Source organism: Narcine bancroftii, chromosome 3 (genome assembly GCF_036971445.1).
Source record: "Narcine bancroftii isolate sNarBan1 chromosome 3, sNarBan1.hap1, whole genome shotgun sequence".
In the NCBI taxonomy this organism is placed as follows: Eukaryota; Metazoa; Chordata; class Chondrichthyes; order Torpediniformes; family Narcinidae; genus Narcine; species Narcine bancroftii.
The window spans coordinates 198,570,243-198,587,099 of NC_091471.1; the positions used below are offsets into that span (position 1 = coordinate 198,570,243).

The following is a 16,857-nucleotide window of genomic DNA, read 5'->3' on the forward strand; positions in this document are numbered from 1 at the left end:
TTCTAATGACCAAGCCAACTACCATCTACTTCTAATGACCAAGCCAACTACCATCTACTTCTAATGACCAAGCCAACTACCATCTACTTCTAATGACCAAGCCAACTACCATCTACTTCTAATGACCAAGCCAACTACCATCTACTTCTAATGACCAAGCCAACTACCATCTACTTCTAATGACCAAGCCAACTACCATCTACTTCTAATGACCAAGCCAACTACCATCTACTTCTAATGACCAAGCCAACTACCATCTACTTCTAATGACCAAGCCAACTACCATCTACTTCTAATGACCAAGCCAACTACCATCTACTTCTAATGACCAAGCCAACTACCATCTACTTCTAATGACCAAGCCAACTACCATCTACTTCTAATGACCAAGCCAACTACCATCTACTTCTAATGACCAAGCCAACTACCATCTACTTCTAATGACCAAGCCAACTACCATCTACTTCTAATGACCAAGCCAACTACCATCTACTAAACTTCAACCAGGGCAACATTCAACTCTGAAGGGGCAGTTGAACAGTGACCACCCCTTATCCACCAGACTACCGAGCAGAGTGCGAACCAGGCTGCTGATCAATTAACTCCTGCTTTAGACCTTATTTAAGTTGAACTTGGGTCCTATTTCTTTTGGATCACTTCATTAAATCCTTAAGCGTCATTTGTAGGTGGATCTGGGCTGATTGTAATTCACGTCATTTCCATGGCTGCACATTTTTCATGGTTCAGCTTTTTAGAGTTGATCACATTTATGTAGGCTATTCACCATCACAATCCAACTAAGATTGCATTTCAAGATCAGTGAGCAGAGTGGCAGCATGTCTCCTTGATGTTTTGGGGAATGCACAGAGACTTTTTTAAAGTGGCTTTTTTTGCATAAAGCTAATAATGTAAATCAGTTCCTGTGTGGCCATCTGTGGAATTGGTATTTGGCAATCATGACTAAATCAGGAACAGATTTAAAAGATCATGGAAAGAGGTCACATTTAATATCATTATGCATCACCCCGGGTTTAAATAACCTGCCAGATATCACCAGTGTTCCATCCAGATGATTATATTCAATGGCTATGATCATTGAACTACTTAGCTAAATAGACTTTATTTTAATAGCCTTCATACATTTTCATACCTGAGTATGCCTGCACATTTGACAGATTCTTTACAAATCAACACGTTAAAAGAATCTTTTGTAACACACAGCATTAGCAAAGTCATAGGTAAACCTGTTGTATAATTAATGTTAATTATTTTGTACAATAAAATACAGGATGGCACAGAGTAAGAAAATGTTGCATCAATTAGTTGTCATTGAGTCACAAAGGTGAGTCACCAATACACTTATCTCACCAACTGCATTATGGTTCAATTATTGAATAATAGAAGTTTGTCAGAAGTTAGATAAATTGTTTGATCCAGATAAGACATCTTAAAAAAGCACTGTACTCTCGACCTACCTCAAATCTCCAAAGTGTAGCTAAACTCCAATTTCATAACTGAACCCTGATCTTCATAATTAAAGGATTCTCTTGTTTTCTTGAAAATATTCCTTCCCTGCCTCAAAGAGACTGTTAGTTACAGCCATCATGAATAAGTTGTACTGAAACACATTTTTTTTGAAATATTTTACTTATAATTTTTCCTAACTCAGACAGTTCCAATAATTCACAATACAACAATCACATTCATCAAGTATATTAACATTTCTTCTGCTAAGTCTGGTTTTATCCACTCACCTCACTAAACAGAAAACAACCAAAAAAAAACCACATTGACCATTTAAATAAAGAAACTTGCATGAAAAGGCAAAAACATTTATTTAACATGGGAAAAAAAAGATGCCTCTAACGAAGACAAGTAACAAACTAAAAAGAGCAAAAAGGGAAAAAGGAAGGAAAAAAAAACACATTAAGTACAAGGTCTGTCGGACCTCAATGCCTGTCCTCCAGGTCTCTTACATTCATCTTGACTTAGCCTGATTGGAATAGACTTCCCCCCCCACCCCAACCCCCCGAAGAATAAGGAAAAAAATGTAGATGGACAGACAGCCAAGCACAGGGACCTGCACTATATCCTTGCACCTATGCAGGTATGTTTGCCAGATTTTAAGAAAAGTTTCTTATTTTTTTCCTAAGGTTATAAGTAATTTTCTCCAAGAGAACACAACTCTGTATTTCCATATACTTTAACACACTCTTAACCAGTTCCTCTGTGGGTTTCAGAATTAAAAAAAAAGTTTAAAAAATAAAGCAGCTGCTTACAGACATGTCTGCTTCATAAAGGTTTGCATCCCCAAGTGATATTTATTTATTCCCGTTATAGGTATCAGTTGACATTTTGTTATCACATACTGCAAATTTGCATATTCAGAACATTAATTCAGAAATCTATCATATATTGATGAGGGGTTCTGGCCTGAATTTTTTTCAATGATGCTGTTCAACCTGCTGAGTTTCTCCCGCAGATTGTTTTGCTCTATTTTCTATGTTGTAAATTAGTTTTCACATTTCCATATACTTTTCAAACTATAATGATAATTTCAACAAATGAACTACCAGTTGTCCTTTTGCTTTGTGTTACCTGTTACAAGTTCAGTGAACCCCATATACCAGCAGCAATATAAATACATCAAAGCAATGGTTCCTTAAACAAAATTAGTTTAATTCTGAGTATAGAACAAGTTGAACGCTTAACTTATCAACACTTATTTACACAATCCCTACCCCCAACCTAATCTAATAAGTCTGTGTAATGTGTTTTCAAGAAAGTCCTTTTTACTGATCAATCTTCCACTGTCCATGTTTCCAAGGCTACAGTTTCCAGTAATCTTCCATCCTGTGCAGAGAATCAGTCATTACATTCAAACAGGACACCGCAAACAAGGAATGTCTTCCAGAAGAAACTTGTCTTCTTTCCAGGTTCTTCTCATGGAGTTCTTCTCCTCTTCGCCACACTGGGAAGACTAGCCATCACAGAAAGTAAGCTCAGGTGACCATATAAAAACTCTGCCCAGTCTTGAAAAAGAAAGCCTTTTAGCAGACTCCTCTTCTGTCTTGCCTTTTCTCAGACTGCCTCCTGCCAGCTCCCCTCCTGATGTTTTAATTTGCAAATGTTGCAATTTTCAGGCTTTACAAACAAAACACATGGTCCCAACTCTCTGCAAATGTTTCAGTTTCTGGGGTGTGCTTGCACATTTTGCTAAAGCCCAGAACCTTCTGTTTGTACCTGCTGTCGGACTTTGCAAGGCATTGTTCTGCCTGTAAAATGCATGCAACCTAACAGCTAACCCAAATTCAAACCCTTTTATAAGCATATATTTAATTAACCCATTGAGTCACATGTCAAGTATACTGTATTGGTCATTGTACCTAAATTCATATACCCTCATGCTTTCAATTGTCCCCTGTATCTTTTTCGATTCTCTGAAGATTTTTTTCGAGTTCAAGTTTATTATTTCCATACAATTATAAATTACATCTGGATGAAATGGCATTCTTTGGTCCTTGGTGTAAAAACATGCAAGCGCATGCACAGTGTACACATATTTTCAAGCAATTTATATGCAATTCATATATAATCTTTTTAAAATTGTTAAATAATAGTAGATTCTTGGAGAGATTACATGATCAGTACGAGCGATCAGTCATTCTGCAGTCTCACTGTCTGTGGGAAGAAACTATTTCTCAATCTGGTGGTTCTGGTTCTGATACTTCTGTATCTCTTTCCTGGAGGGTGTTGCTGGAAGACGCTAGGTGCGGGGTGGTGTGAGGTCCTTAACAATTTTGTGATCCCTCTTTAGACAATGATCCTGGGTGATCATGTCGATGGAGAGACCCCAGTGATCATCTCTGCCGCTCTTCTGGTCCTGTGGATTAACCTCTAATCCAATCCGAGAAACTGTACCACACTGGGATGCAGCCGTCCACAATGCTCTCGATAGAGTTCCAGAAGAAATTTGACAGGATGGTGGCTGTTAGCCTTGCCCACCTAACTCTTCTGAGTAAGTGCAGTCGCTATTGCATCTTCCTGACTAATGAGATGTTTTGCGTCACTATCTAAAGTGGATTACAAGGAACTTAGTGCTCTCCACTTTCTCCACCGCAGAGTAATTGATGTGTAGTGGAGGGTGGTCGTCCTTAGTCCTCCTGAAATCCAAAATATTCTCCTTTGTCTTGTCCACAATTTCACTTAAGTTGCTATTCTCGCACAATAACACTTCTCTGTAGTGTGACTCGTTGTCGTGGCTGATTAGGCCGATGACTGTCATGTCACCTGCAAACCTGCTGACTCCGTTGGAGCTGGATCTGGTGATGCAGTCGTGGGTCAGTAGCGTGAGCACACAGCCCTGAGGTGCGCCAGTACTCAGTGTGATGGTGCTCGATATTCTGCTTCCATTCAGGCTGTGGTCTTTCTGTTCTTATGCCCAGAATTCAGTTACAGAGAGGGGTGTTTTCACATTTTCTTAATGATGATAGAAGATTAAATCAAGCAAACAAACATTAAGGTCATGGAATCTATACAAATTAAAGAGAGGTGGTGCTTGCTGTTATAAAGCAAATAAAGGTGTATAAATCCCCAGGGCCTGACAAGCTGTTCCCTTGAACCTTGGGGGAGGCTAGTGGAGAAATTGCAGGGGGCCTAATAGATATATTTAAAATGTTCTTTGCCACAGATGAGGTTCCAGTGGACTGGAAGGTTGCTCATATTGTCCCGTTGTTTTTAAAAAAAAAAAAATTAAAATATAAATAAAAAATATTCCAAAAATAATCTTGGAAATCATAGGCTGGTGAGCCTGACATCAGTAGTAGGTTAGTTATTGGAAGTAATCAGATATACAAGTATTTGGATAGTCAGGGACTGATTAGGGTTAGTCAACATGGCTTTGTGCAGTGTAGACAGTGGCAGATTAACCATTAGGCTGAGTAGGCTGAAGACTAGGGGCCCTCAAGTTCAGCGCTGACTCAGTAAAGGGTAGGTGCCTGGTCTCTACTTACTGCACCTTTGTGGGTGAAGCTGGCAGTGACTGTGGGCTTGAGGCAGCATTATGCTGTTGCCGGGGTGATGCGCGCACAGGTTTCTGGGACCCCAGTAGCTACGGGCCGGTGGCATGAAGATTTTGCGGTGACAGCAGCATGTGTACAATCCTCCACCTTCCCACCAAACTCTTAGATTTTTAGCGTCTCTCCGACCAAAGCCTTCTTAACCGGGTTAAACTCTTTCCTTTTATTCAAAAGAGTTTGACTCAAATCAGGATAGAAAAAAATCTCATCTCCTTCATAATTCAAATGTTCACATTCTTTGGCTCTTTTCATTGCTAGACTAAATATTTTCTCTCTATCTTGATCATTTAAAAATCTAATTAAAATGGAAAGACGTCTCTGATTCAGACCTGGTTTTGGTCTAAGAGCTCTATGGGCTCTCTCAATCAAGATCTTCAAAGTTATTCATTCCAAGTATTCCTGGTATCCATTCTCCATCTACTGTAGTTTTCCAAAATATCAACTTTCTCAAGCAATTTTTCATTCATCGAAACCAAAGCAGTCACTGAATCTTCATTAACATTTAACCTTTCTGTGATACGTTGCACTTCTTCACAGTAATCTTGGATTTTTTTCTTCCAATTTATTAACCCTTTATGAAACATTATTTATCAATTTAGTCATATCAATTCTAACTTGCTTTAATTCTACCGTTTAAAAATTTTTAAATTATTTTCCAGTGCATCTGAAAGTTTATCTGTTTCGGTCTCAATCTTATCCATTTTCTTGTTAAAAGTTTATTCCTTGCCTTTAAATCTTTCTTCTTCTGTATTTGTCTTTTCTCCTTCCCTTGTAGAGTTGTTAGAGTCCTCCTCCATGTTGAAAACATCTTCCTTCCCCCCCCCCCAACCCTCCACCCCCCCTCCCATTCTATAGCTGGGACGCTGAAGTGGCCCTTTAAAAGCTATGGAGACTTTTTTCTAACTTTTTTTTCCTTCTACAGTGCACATGCATAACTCCTTGTGCATGTGCGATAGAGTGTTACTTTTCCTGACAGTGCCATCTTTGCGGAGAGCTGCAGGGATGTCTCCAGAGGATGATCCTTCACCAGGGCTGTCTTCAGCGGTTCCAGATTGACCTTTGACGGTCTGGTTCGAGGACAAGGCAGGCCTGAATTCTCTCTCCTTCATGTTTTTCTTTTGGTGTGGTCTTTAAAACTTTTTTCCTTTCTTTGGAGATGTATAGTACAGAATACTATCACTAATGTATATATTTACATACAATAGTGATTGGCTGAGAGCCGTAGCCATGCCTACTGGCAGGTCATGAAAGGCTGCTCCTAACCAGACCCAGGTCAGTCTGGATTGGTGGACCTCGATGTACTACGCTCCAGTCTTTTGTTAATAAAAGCCTTGGTTTGAGTCAAAAGTCTTTGCATCATTTGACGTGCTACAGGAGACAGCTTTTTATCCTTAATGATAAGCACTTTAAAATAGCTTTAGAGCAGTTCTTATAATTTTAACTGTTATATATACTTTTTTTAATAAATCCCTGTGGAGTCAGAAGAGTGTGAGGTGTTCCCCAATGTATCAATTTCCTGTCCACATATTTTAAACATAAATTCGATAAAGTCTGATTCAATATTTTTTAACTTATAAGGTGTTAAATATAAATGATGAATAAAATTATATTGTAGCATTCTATTGTACTTTTAATATTTTCTCTACATATCCCAATCCAATCTTATTCATGTATTTGTTTGTTCAAATCAACTTCCCAATTTTGTCTAGATTTATGAAAAGCCCTATTTTTCAGGTTTTCTTTTGTATTAACCTATACATCATTGAGATAAATTTATTTATGTCTCCATTACATAACAACAATTCTAGTTCCATCTCTCTGGTAATAACAGCTCTTGACCAAAATTTTCACGTAACTTGATAATAACAAAGTCTAGTATTTTCAGGTATCTTGAACTTGTCCTACATTCTATTAAAAAAAATAAATTTCCATGTTTCAAAAGCACTTCAATCTTCTTAATTTCCTGACACAGCCAAACCTTTAAAAAATTATTTACCACGGAAAGTGAAATCAATCTAATCTGGAATAATAGTGTTTTTCCAGACAATAATCTTCTTCCCTAAATTTCTTCATCAACCTTATTCCAAAGGTTAATTAAATGCTTTAATATGAGAGTTTCTCAATTTAATGTTAACAACCTTGAATTTCATTTATAAATGAAATCTTGTGGGTTGGGTTCCCCTATTTTACTAAGTTCTATATATACCCAAGCTGTAATTTTATTTAAAACATACATTACATTAACAAACCACAATTGGGCTGCTTTATAATAATACATAAAATTAGCGGGTTGAAAACCTCCTGAATCATATTTCCACATTAATTTATCCAAATAAACTCTTTCCATCTTTTCTCTCCATAAAAAATTCCTAAAGGAAGCATTTAATTCTTTAATTTTTTTTGAGGAATTGTATAAGAATTGATTGAAAATGATTTTGTATTTTCAGAGAAAACATTAATCTTAACACAATTTACTCTACCCTTTAAAGTAATAGGATGTGGCGGTGTGAGCAGTGGAAGAAGCACAGCCTCCATGTTGAGGGTCGTTAACAACTGTTTTATTCAAATTCAGCCCGCCCTTTTAAGGGCAGCATGAGCTCAGTCACCTGGTGCATTGTGACATCATAATCACTGCCCAGGGTGCACACTGGAAGGGATGCTGGAGTCAGAGAGAAACCTCTGACGATACCATTTCCCCATAGCTGCCCAACCATGTGGCAATACAAGCAGGGCCAGTTCGCCAAGAGGATGTGTGCCGCCACAAGGTAACAATTTCCATCTTTTCAAATCTCTTATTCTTTTTAATAATGGAGAATAATTTAAGTTAAATAAATTTTTAACTTCCCATTCCAGATGAATACCTATATATTTTATTCCTACATCTAGTCATTTAAAATTAATTATTTTCTTACATTTAATGTAATCCCCTCTACTAAAGGCATAATTTCACTTTTTTTTCCTCCAATTAATTTTATAACTGGATACATCTCCATATTATTTTAATCTAAATTTAAGTTGTTGTAAAGAGTTTAATGGATGTGTTAAATAAATCAAAACATCATCTGTAAATGTTAGTGTTTTTTGAGGAACTTACCAATAGAGTTGATGAAGAAAAATCTGTGGATGTTTACTACATTGAATTCAGTAAGAAAGGCCTTTAAAAATGTCCCACATGGGAGGTTAGTCTGGAAGGTTCAGTCACCTGATATTCTTGGCGAGGTAGTAAACTGGATTCAACATTGGCTATAAGTTGGAGGCCAAACAGTGGTAGTGGATGATTATCTATCTGACTAGAAACCTTTGACAAGTGGTATACCACAGGGATCACTGCTAGGTCTATTGTTGTTTGTCATCTATATCAAATGAAATTGAAAGAGTGCAGAGAAGATTTATCAGTATGTTTCCGGTACTTGAGAATCCGAGGTTAAAAAGGTTAGGACTTTAAATACCTCAATCTAATTTCTCCTCATTCTTCTATGCTCCAGGGAATAAAGTTAAGATGGGTATAGTTAGAATAAATGCAAGTCAGGTTTTTCCACTGAGGTTTGGTGAAATACATGGGTTAAGGGTGAAAGAGGAGAAGTTTAGAGGGATTATTAGCGGTATTTTATCACACAGAGAATGGTGGGAGTGTGGAATAAGCTGACAACTGAAATGATGAATGTGGGCTCAATTTTAACATTTAAGACAAATTTAGACAGATGGGAGGGGTATGGAGGGATATGGACTGGTTGTAGGTCAATGAGCTAGGTAGAATAATAGTTCACCATATACTAGAAGGGCCAAAGGGTCTGTTTTCTATCATGTAATGTTCATTTCATCGGATGCAAGGATCGACAACGAGATAGACAACAGACTCGCCAAGGCAAATAGCGTCTTTGGAAGACTACACAAAAGAGTCTGGAAAAACAACCAACTGAAAAACCTCACAAAGATTAGCGTATACAGATCCGTTGTCATACCCACACTCCTGTTCGGTTCCAAATCATGGGTCCTCTACCGGCATCACCTACGGCTCCTAGAACGCTTCCACCAGCGTTGTCTCCGCTTCATCCTCAACATTCATTGGAGCGACTTCATCCCTAACATCGAAGTACTCGAGATGGCAGAAACTGACAGCATCGATTCCACGCTGCTGAAGATCCAACTGCACTGGGTAGGTCACTTCTCCAGAATGGAGGACCATCGCCTTCCCAAGATCGTGTTATATGGCGAGCTCTCCACTGGCCACCGTGACAGAGGTGCACCAAAGAAGAGGTACAAGGACTGCCTAAAGAAATCTCTTGGTGCCTGCCACATTGACCACGGCCAGTGGGCTGATATCGCCTCAAACCGTGCATCTTGGCGCCTCACAGTTCGGCGGGCAGCAACCTCCTTTGAAGAATACCGCAGAGCCCACCTCACTGACAAAAGACAAAGGAGGAAAAACCCAACACCCAACCCCAACCAACCAATTTTCCCTTGCAACTGCTGCAACCATGTCTGCCTGTCCCACATCGGACTTGTCAGCCACAAACGAGCCTGCAGCTGACGTGGACATTACCCCTCCATAAATCTTCGTCCGCGAAGCCAAACCAAAGAAAGAGAAGAATGTTCACAACAAAGGTGATGTCGAGTCCTTTGTTTTGTTCTCTGCACTTTTCTTGATCTCACCAAAGCCTTTGACACCATGAACAGGAAAGGGCTTTGGCAAATACTAGAGCACCTCGGATGCCCCCCACCCAACTTCCTCAATATGGTTATCCAACTGCACGAAAACCAACAAGGTCGGGTCAGATACAGCAATGAGCTCTCCGAACCCTTCTCCATTGACAACGGCATGAAACAAGGCTACATCCTCGCACCAACCCTCTTTACTATCTTCTTCAGCATAATGCTGAAACAAGCCAATAAAGACCTCAACAATGAAGACGGTGTTACATCCGGTACCGCATGGATGGCAGTCTCTTCAATCTGAGGCGCCTGCAAGCTCACACCAAGACACAAGAGCAACTTGTCCGTGAACTACTCTTTGCATATGATGCCGCTTTAGTTGCCCATTCAGAGCCAGCTCTCCAGTGCATGACGTCCTGTTTTGCGGAAACTGCCAAAATGTTTGGCTTGGAAGTCAGCCTGAAGAAAACTGAGGTCCTCCATCAGCCAGCTCCCCACCATGACCACCAGCCCCCCCCACATCTCCATCGGGCACACAGAACTCAAAACGGTCAACCAGTTTACCTACCTCGGCTGCACCATTTCATCTGATGCAAGGATCGACAAAGAGATAGACAACAGACTCGCCAAGGCAAATAGCACCTTTGGAAGACTACACAAAAGAGTCTGGAAAAACAGCCACCTGAAGAAACACACAAAGATCAACGTGTACAGAGCCGTTGTCATACCCACGCTCCTGTTCGGCTCCGAATCATGGGTCCTCTACCGGCATCACCTACGGCTCCTAGAACACTTCCATCAGTGCTGTCTCCGCTCCATCCTCAAGAATCATTGGAATTACTTCATCACCAACATCGAAGTACTCGAGCTGGCAGAGTCCACAAGCATCGAATCCATGCTGCTGAAGACCCAACTGCGCTGGGTGGGTCATGTCTCCAAAATGGAGGACCATCGCCTTCCCAAGATCGTGTTCTATGGCGAGCTCTCCACTGGCCACCGAGACAGAGGTGCACCAAAGAAGAGGTACAAGGACTGCTTAAAGAAAGCTCTTGGTGCCTGCCACATTGACCACTGCCAGTGGGCTGATATCGCCTCCAACCATGCATCTTGGTGCCTCACAGTTCGGCGGGCAGCAACCTCCTTTGAAGAAGACCACAGAGCCCACCTCACTGACGAAAGACAAAGGAGGAAAAACCCAACACCCAGCCCCAACCAACCAATTTTCCCTTGCAACCGCTGTAACCGTGCCTGCCTGTCCAGCATCGGACTTGTCAGTCACCAACGAACCTGCAGCAGACGTGGACATACCCCTCCATAAATCTTTGTCCGCGAAGCCAAGCCAAAGAATATTCTATGGCTCGAGCCCTTGAGTTTTTGAGAATAAAAATTGCCTGATTTGACTGCTTTCTTGGATAACCTTTCATTTGCTACTTTCTTATTATATGAACACATAATGAATTGATTTAAATTTTTAAAAATTTAGACATGCAGCATGGCCCACGAGTCTGTGCTGTACAATTTAAACCCCAAAAACTTGCACCCTCAGTACTTTTTAAATGGTGGGAGGAAACCAGAGCTCCCGGAGAAAACCCATGCCGACACGGGGAGAATGTACAGACAGCACGAGATTCAAACCCTGGTCCGATCACTTGTACTGTAAAGGCATTGTGCTAACTACTGCACCAATTATTCCACCTAAAGTCATTGCATTACCCTGTTGTGCAAGAAATGAAAGTGCTTTAAAAAATATAAACTCAGTGTTACTTTTTTGAGAGACAGCAGCATCCTTTTCCAGTCCTCTTGAACCAATAAGGAGGTCATACTTCAGAAGAATAAAACTGCAGCTTTGTATAAAAAGCTGAAGTAGTCCTAAATTATCCAACATCCACAATAAAGTATTGTGTAATGGTTGTTTCTCAAGTCATTTACTCAAGTACTTGCAAATGTGTTGCAAAGATCATTCCAACCAATCTTCCCACCCACTCCTGAGTATCTTTAATACCTTCTTTTGGTCCTTTGATCCTTTTAGTTAAGGAGAAAATTATGTTAAGGTGATTTGGGTGTCAGATCAATTTCTCTATAATAATGAGCTGCAATATTATGTTGTTCCTGTGAATTTGATGTTGAAATCTGAGTGCAGTATTTGTATCAGAGAAAAAGGTTTTGAGAAAAGTTTCTTGAGTGTTCCCTTTGTAGAAGTATGTTCTCTTCATTTTCAAATGCTGAAGAATGAAGTATGAGAGATCAGGAGCTGCATGAAGTCTGAGTGAATGCTCCAGATCTATGTACTCTGTTCTATCTGGCAGTTCTTGGTGTGGTGAGATTGTGCTGGTGTTCGCTACAATTCTTCATCTTTGAAGCTTCTTCTGTGCATTTTGCTGAGCCTTCCCACCCTCCTGTCTGCCATGCATGTTCTAGAAAATCTGGTGACATCCAGGTATTTTTATTCATGAGGTATTTGCTTCTTTAGCAGCTTTTTAAAAGTTGTTGAATTCTCAATATGGCTGCATCCTTAGGGAGGGCCACATTTGAGTTTTTGATCCCTCTCACAGTCCATGACTTCTGAACTAGCTTGCATGATCTTTGAAGATCTCTGGGACATATTTGAGATACATTTAGATAAATTTCATATTGGCACCTGTGAAATCTTTTTTTTTGTCAAATTGAACAAAATGAGGAGAATGAAGTTCTTGCTTTTTTCAACCCGAAAAGAATGCATGCAGAGAAAATTTGACAGAGGCGCATAAATAGAATATAAAAGGATGTCAGTTCTATTACTTGAACTGTAACCTTGGCAGTCAGACATGGCAGCACAACATCAAATAAGTAAAATCAAACTGGGATAGGAAGTAGTGGTAAAAGCAATGAAAAACTTGGATGTTATGCAGTGGGGGTCATGGCCCTGTTCTCATGCAAATTTATCCCTGATCAACTGTACAAGTGAGATTAATGCATAAACAATATGGACCAGGTGATCAAAACCTCAAAAAATCCCAGATAATCTGCATGAATTTCAAATAGAGGCAACATTTCACAGAGATGAATTTTCATTTGACCTGGCAAAAACCAGATATAAAACAAGTTATATGAAGCAGAAAAAGTGGAAAAGACCAAAAGTAGAGGTCAGTGATAGAAAGGTTAAATGGCAAGGGAATGATAATTCCAGCATTAAATATAACAAATGTAGAAATGAAAGGCCTGTAAAGATTAAAACTTTGTGTTTTTGATTATTAGTTAATTTTGTGCTTGTCTCTTTAAGAAAGATTATTTTTGTAGTGTTGCCATAGTGACTATGATGTAATATGTCGTAATATCTGCGCAGACTAAGAGCTTGCATCTCATTCTTCGACAAACTATGAAGGGAACGTGAGCTCAAGATGATTTTCTTTGAATTTGTCTTATTTCTTCTTGTATCTCTTTAAAATTGAATATTGTTATATCTTTAAATATAGTATATGCTTTGTTTATTCATAGTTATGAAAATCTTAATGTGAGTTATGCAAAATGTTTATCCCTTTTATCAATGAATTAAAGCTGCATCTACAAAGTTTGGTTTATTGGATTAAGATAGTAATTTGGAATATTATAGCCCATGTTTCCTTGATGATGAAGCGTTTTGAAATTAGGAAATACTAGAACATGGAAAGTGTCATCTATAAGGCCACCTGGAGGATCTGTAAGGGAGGGAAATTAAATAATGATCTGAAATTAGCAAAATATATAAATCATGAATGCTGGAACTCGGGAAGGAATCTGCTGGGTGTGTTAATTGCCTGATTTTTTTATTTTTATTTTCAAATCCACATCAAATTCACAAGGATGTAATGTTTCTTCTCGAGAGATCAGGCATTTTACCAAGTTTCTTCCTTGTTATCCATTCTTCTGGCTTTTTGGCCAGGGATGTGGAGTTGAGTGTAGGTGTGGGGCAAGTTGGAGTTTACAGAGTGCCTGCAGTGTGGCAAAGAGGTTGCACATATGCAACTGAGTCCTTATTTTTTTGAGAATTTGTTCACTGGGACCCACAGTTCAAACCCCCCCAAAGAATAAATAGTAGTCACATAGTCCTAGTCTTTTTTCTTGGGTTGGGGAGTCTATAAAACTAAATGGAGCAGATTGAGGGTGAGAGGGGAAATATTGAAAAGAAATCAGTAGGTGATGTTTATACCAATGTTTGCAAGAGGAAGTGGTAGCAAAGTTTAAAAGACATTTTGACAGGTATGTGGATAGGAAGGGTTAAAAGAAATTGGGTTGAACACAGGCAAATGGGATTAGCTTGGTTAACCAATTTGTATGACATGGATTGAAGGGCTGTAGATTTCTAATACAGAGCCAGTAACAACATTCTCCATTGTCTCCAGTACAACATTATTGTAATTTGTTCTGAGATATAACTGTTAGATCTAAAGTCTAAAGCAATCCGTTAAGTTGCCAGTGTGATCCTTGTTCCATTAAGGCAGAGCGTAAGTAAATCAGACAGTAATTTGTATGTTGCTTTGAAATTTTTTTGTGCAGAATATTAAATGACCATTTGTTGCACAAATATTAGCTGTGCACTAATTAATTAAAGGCCAGAGGGCTGTTTCACAATGAGTGTTCATGCAAAGGCAACAAATATAGGTCATTATTTTGGTGTTTGATTGAAGTAACATCACATTCTGAGAGAAGTGGGGACATAGTTGAAATTCCACTTGAATTTTGATTAGGCATTGTTGTGGAGTTGAGCAATGAAGCAATCAATAATGAAATGTAGATGTTGAAGGCAGGCAGGTTTGGAAAACCATCTGCATATAAATTATTTTGCTAACCTGTGATCCACAGGGATCCTGTGTCTTTTCATACTGGTTGAGTTGTGACAAAATATCTATTCAAGATCTTGCTCCAAATTACTATGTTCAGCATATTTCTGAGTGGTTAGTGATTTTTTTTTAATGCAAAAAAAGTGCACATACTGACCAACATAAAGGCTTCAGGACTCGAAGTTAACCTTGACCACTGAACTGCATGAATTAACTGTAGTTACTTCTGGATTCACTACTCAGAGAGTCCTCTGAAAGTGGACTCAAGAATGGTTGCAAAACATCCTTGTTGACCAGGTAAAAAGGGAAAGCATGAGGTCTGCACCATCTATGAGGAGGGCCTTGCATCTGTAAGGAGTGCCTCAGGTCAGTGATGGTCATATAGACCACAACCAAGCATGGGCAAGGACACAGGAGAAATTTAGGAAGAAACTGCCTTGTTGTCACTTATTTTGAGTGTTGTGGCCTTTCTAATTCTTATTGCAAATGCAGTTTTGCACTGCTCAAAATATCTTAACACTAGCAACACCCTCCCAAACACAAGTTCACCATGGAAAGATGGCTATCCACTTTTGTAGGCATGTCTCTGCCAACCTTTTAATAAGATTGCCAATGTTATATTTTAAACATCACCTACAAAATAACTCTTCAATTGTGACAGTTCTGCTACTGAATCTATGAACAGTTATGTAATTTCATTGCTGAGATTATCTAAAAATTGACACTTTATTGTTACATCTAAAATGTTGGGCATGCTTAGAACTGGTTGCATTGTTAAAGACCAAATATGCAGACTGTTTTCAAAGACATTGCGTGCCAACAACACTACTATGTTGCTTCCATTATCATGTTAATCGGAAGAAATATTTTAATTTTCTTGGTCTTTAAAACTGAAGATTTTCAGTTACTTCAGACATCTCCATTTGAATGATGGGGTAAGTGTAATGTGCTATCGAGCAGAAAGGCAGACACAAAACAAAGGCTGTTCAACAGGCTTTATTCCACACAAACTTCCACAGAGCTGGCTGTGAGAGTAGCTGTGCTAGCTTTGAGACTAACCTTGAGGGGCCAGATGTAGCTTGTATCCTGGAATGTTATTGGCAGCCGACCGGGTGAGGCTTGGTCCATTCAGATAATCAGGTTGACAGCCAGCTAGGTGTTGCCTTGTCCTCCAGTGCTCTTCCTGCAGGTACAAAGGTTGCCCCCTGCAGTAGGCTAGTGGTGTATCACCACATTCACCCCCTTCTTTAAAAATTGTCCCGGGTGGGAAGGCTACATTTCATGTTCTACCAAAAGCCCCAAAGATATATACATTATTTACAAGTTTAGATGGTCTGGCGGCCGTCAGAGTATCTGTGATCATCACAGGGTTGGTTCCTGGTCAAAGGTTGGCGAGGGTAAGCAGGGTCTAGTCTGGGGGGGAGGGTGCCGGTGCGGCTGGTGTGGTGCAACGTGGTGGGGTGGCTGTGGCGGCCGGAGTTGAAGTGTGTGTGAGGCGTTGGATGGGTGGGTGGGAGGTGGTTTGTTCTTCGCAGTTGGAGTGAGTCCGGGGTGCCTGGTGTGGGGAAGGCATGGCCAGCCGTTGTGGTCTTTGGAGTTCCACAGCTGCCCAGAGTCGGGGTAGTGCGTCAGGCTAGCTTGGTCCTGGGATGAAGGTTGCTGTTGTGCTGTGGTGGGTGCTCCCACTGTTGCCAAGTCCCTGGTTGAGACAGTGTCCTCCCTGCTACTGCTGAACCTAACGTAGGCGTAGTTATGGTTTGCGTGTAGAGGAACACCTGCTCGACCAGGGGGTCAGCTTTGTAGGCCCGCATGGGTCTATGCAAGAGCACCGGTCCCGGGGACAGGAGCCATGCTGGGAGTGATGTTCTTGTCTCCGACTTCCTGGAGAATGAAAACAGGCATTTGTGCAGGGTCTCGTTGGTAGCTGTGCACAGGAGTGACCTGATGGCATGGAGCCCCTCGGGGAGGGCATCCTGCCAGTTCTACGGACCACCCCCTAGACTTAAGGGCCAGAAGGACTGCCTTCCAGATTACCCTGTTTTCGCGCTCCACCTGTTCATTACTTCTCGGGCTATAACTAGTCATGTGACTAGTTGCGATGCCCCTTGCTGTCAGGTACTGATGCATTTCCTCACTCATGAAGCTAGACCCCCGATCACTGTGGATGAACGCGGAGTAGCTAAACAGGGTGACGATCTGAATCAGTGCCCTGATGACGGTGACCATGGAGGTGTCTGGGCATGGAATGGTGAAAGGGAAAAGGGAATACTTGTCTATGACCGTGAGGAAATAGACATTCCGATTTGTGGAAGGCAGGGGGCCCTTGAAAT

General features: G+C 40.3%; 1 long non-coding RNA gene across 2 annotated transcripts in view; it reads right to left on the minus strand.

Moving 5' to 3' along the window:
• The window catches only part of LOC138756357 (uncharacterized), a 59,445-nt gene extending 51,825 nt beyond the window's left edge, over positions 1 to 7,620 (minus strand). For both annotated transcript variants that reach the window (XR_011353022.1, XR_011353021.1), the window contains exons 1-2: positions 7,559 to 7,620; positions 1,476 to 1,618 (exon numbers count right to left, since the gene is read on the minus strand). This is a non-coding gene — a long non-coding RNA (uncharacterized lncRNA). The remainder of the gene's footprint in view (positions 1 to 1,475; positions 1,619 to 7,558) is intronic.
• Between the last annotated feature and the right edge of the window lie 9,237 nt (positions 7,621 to 16,857).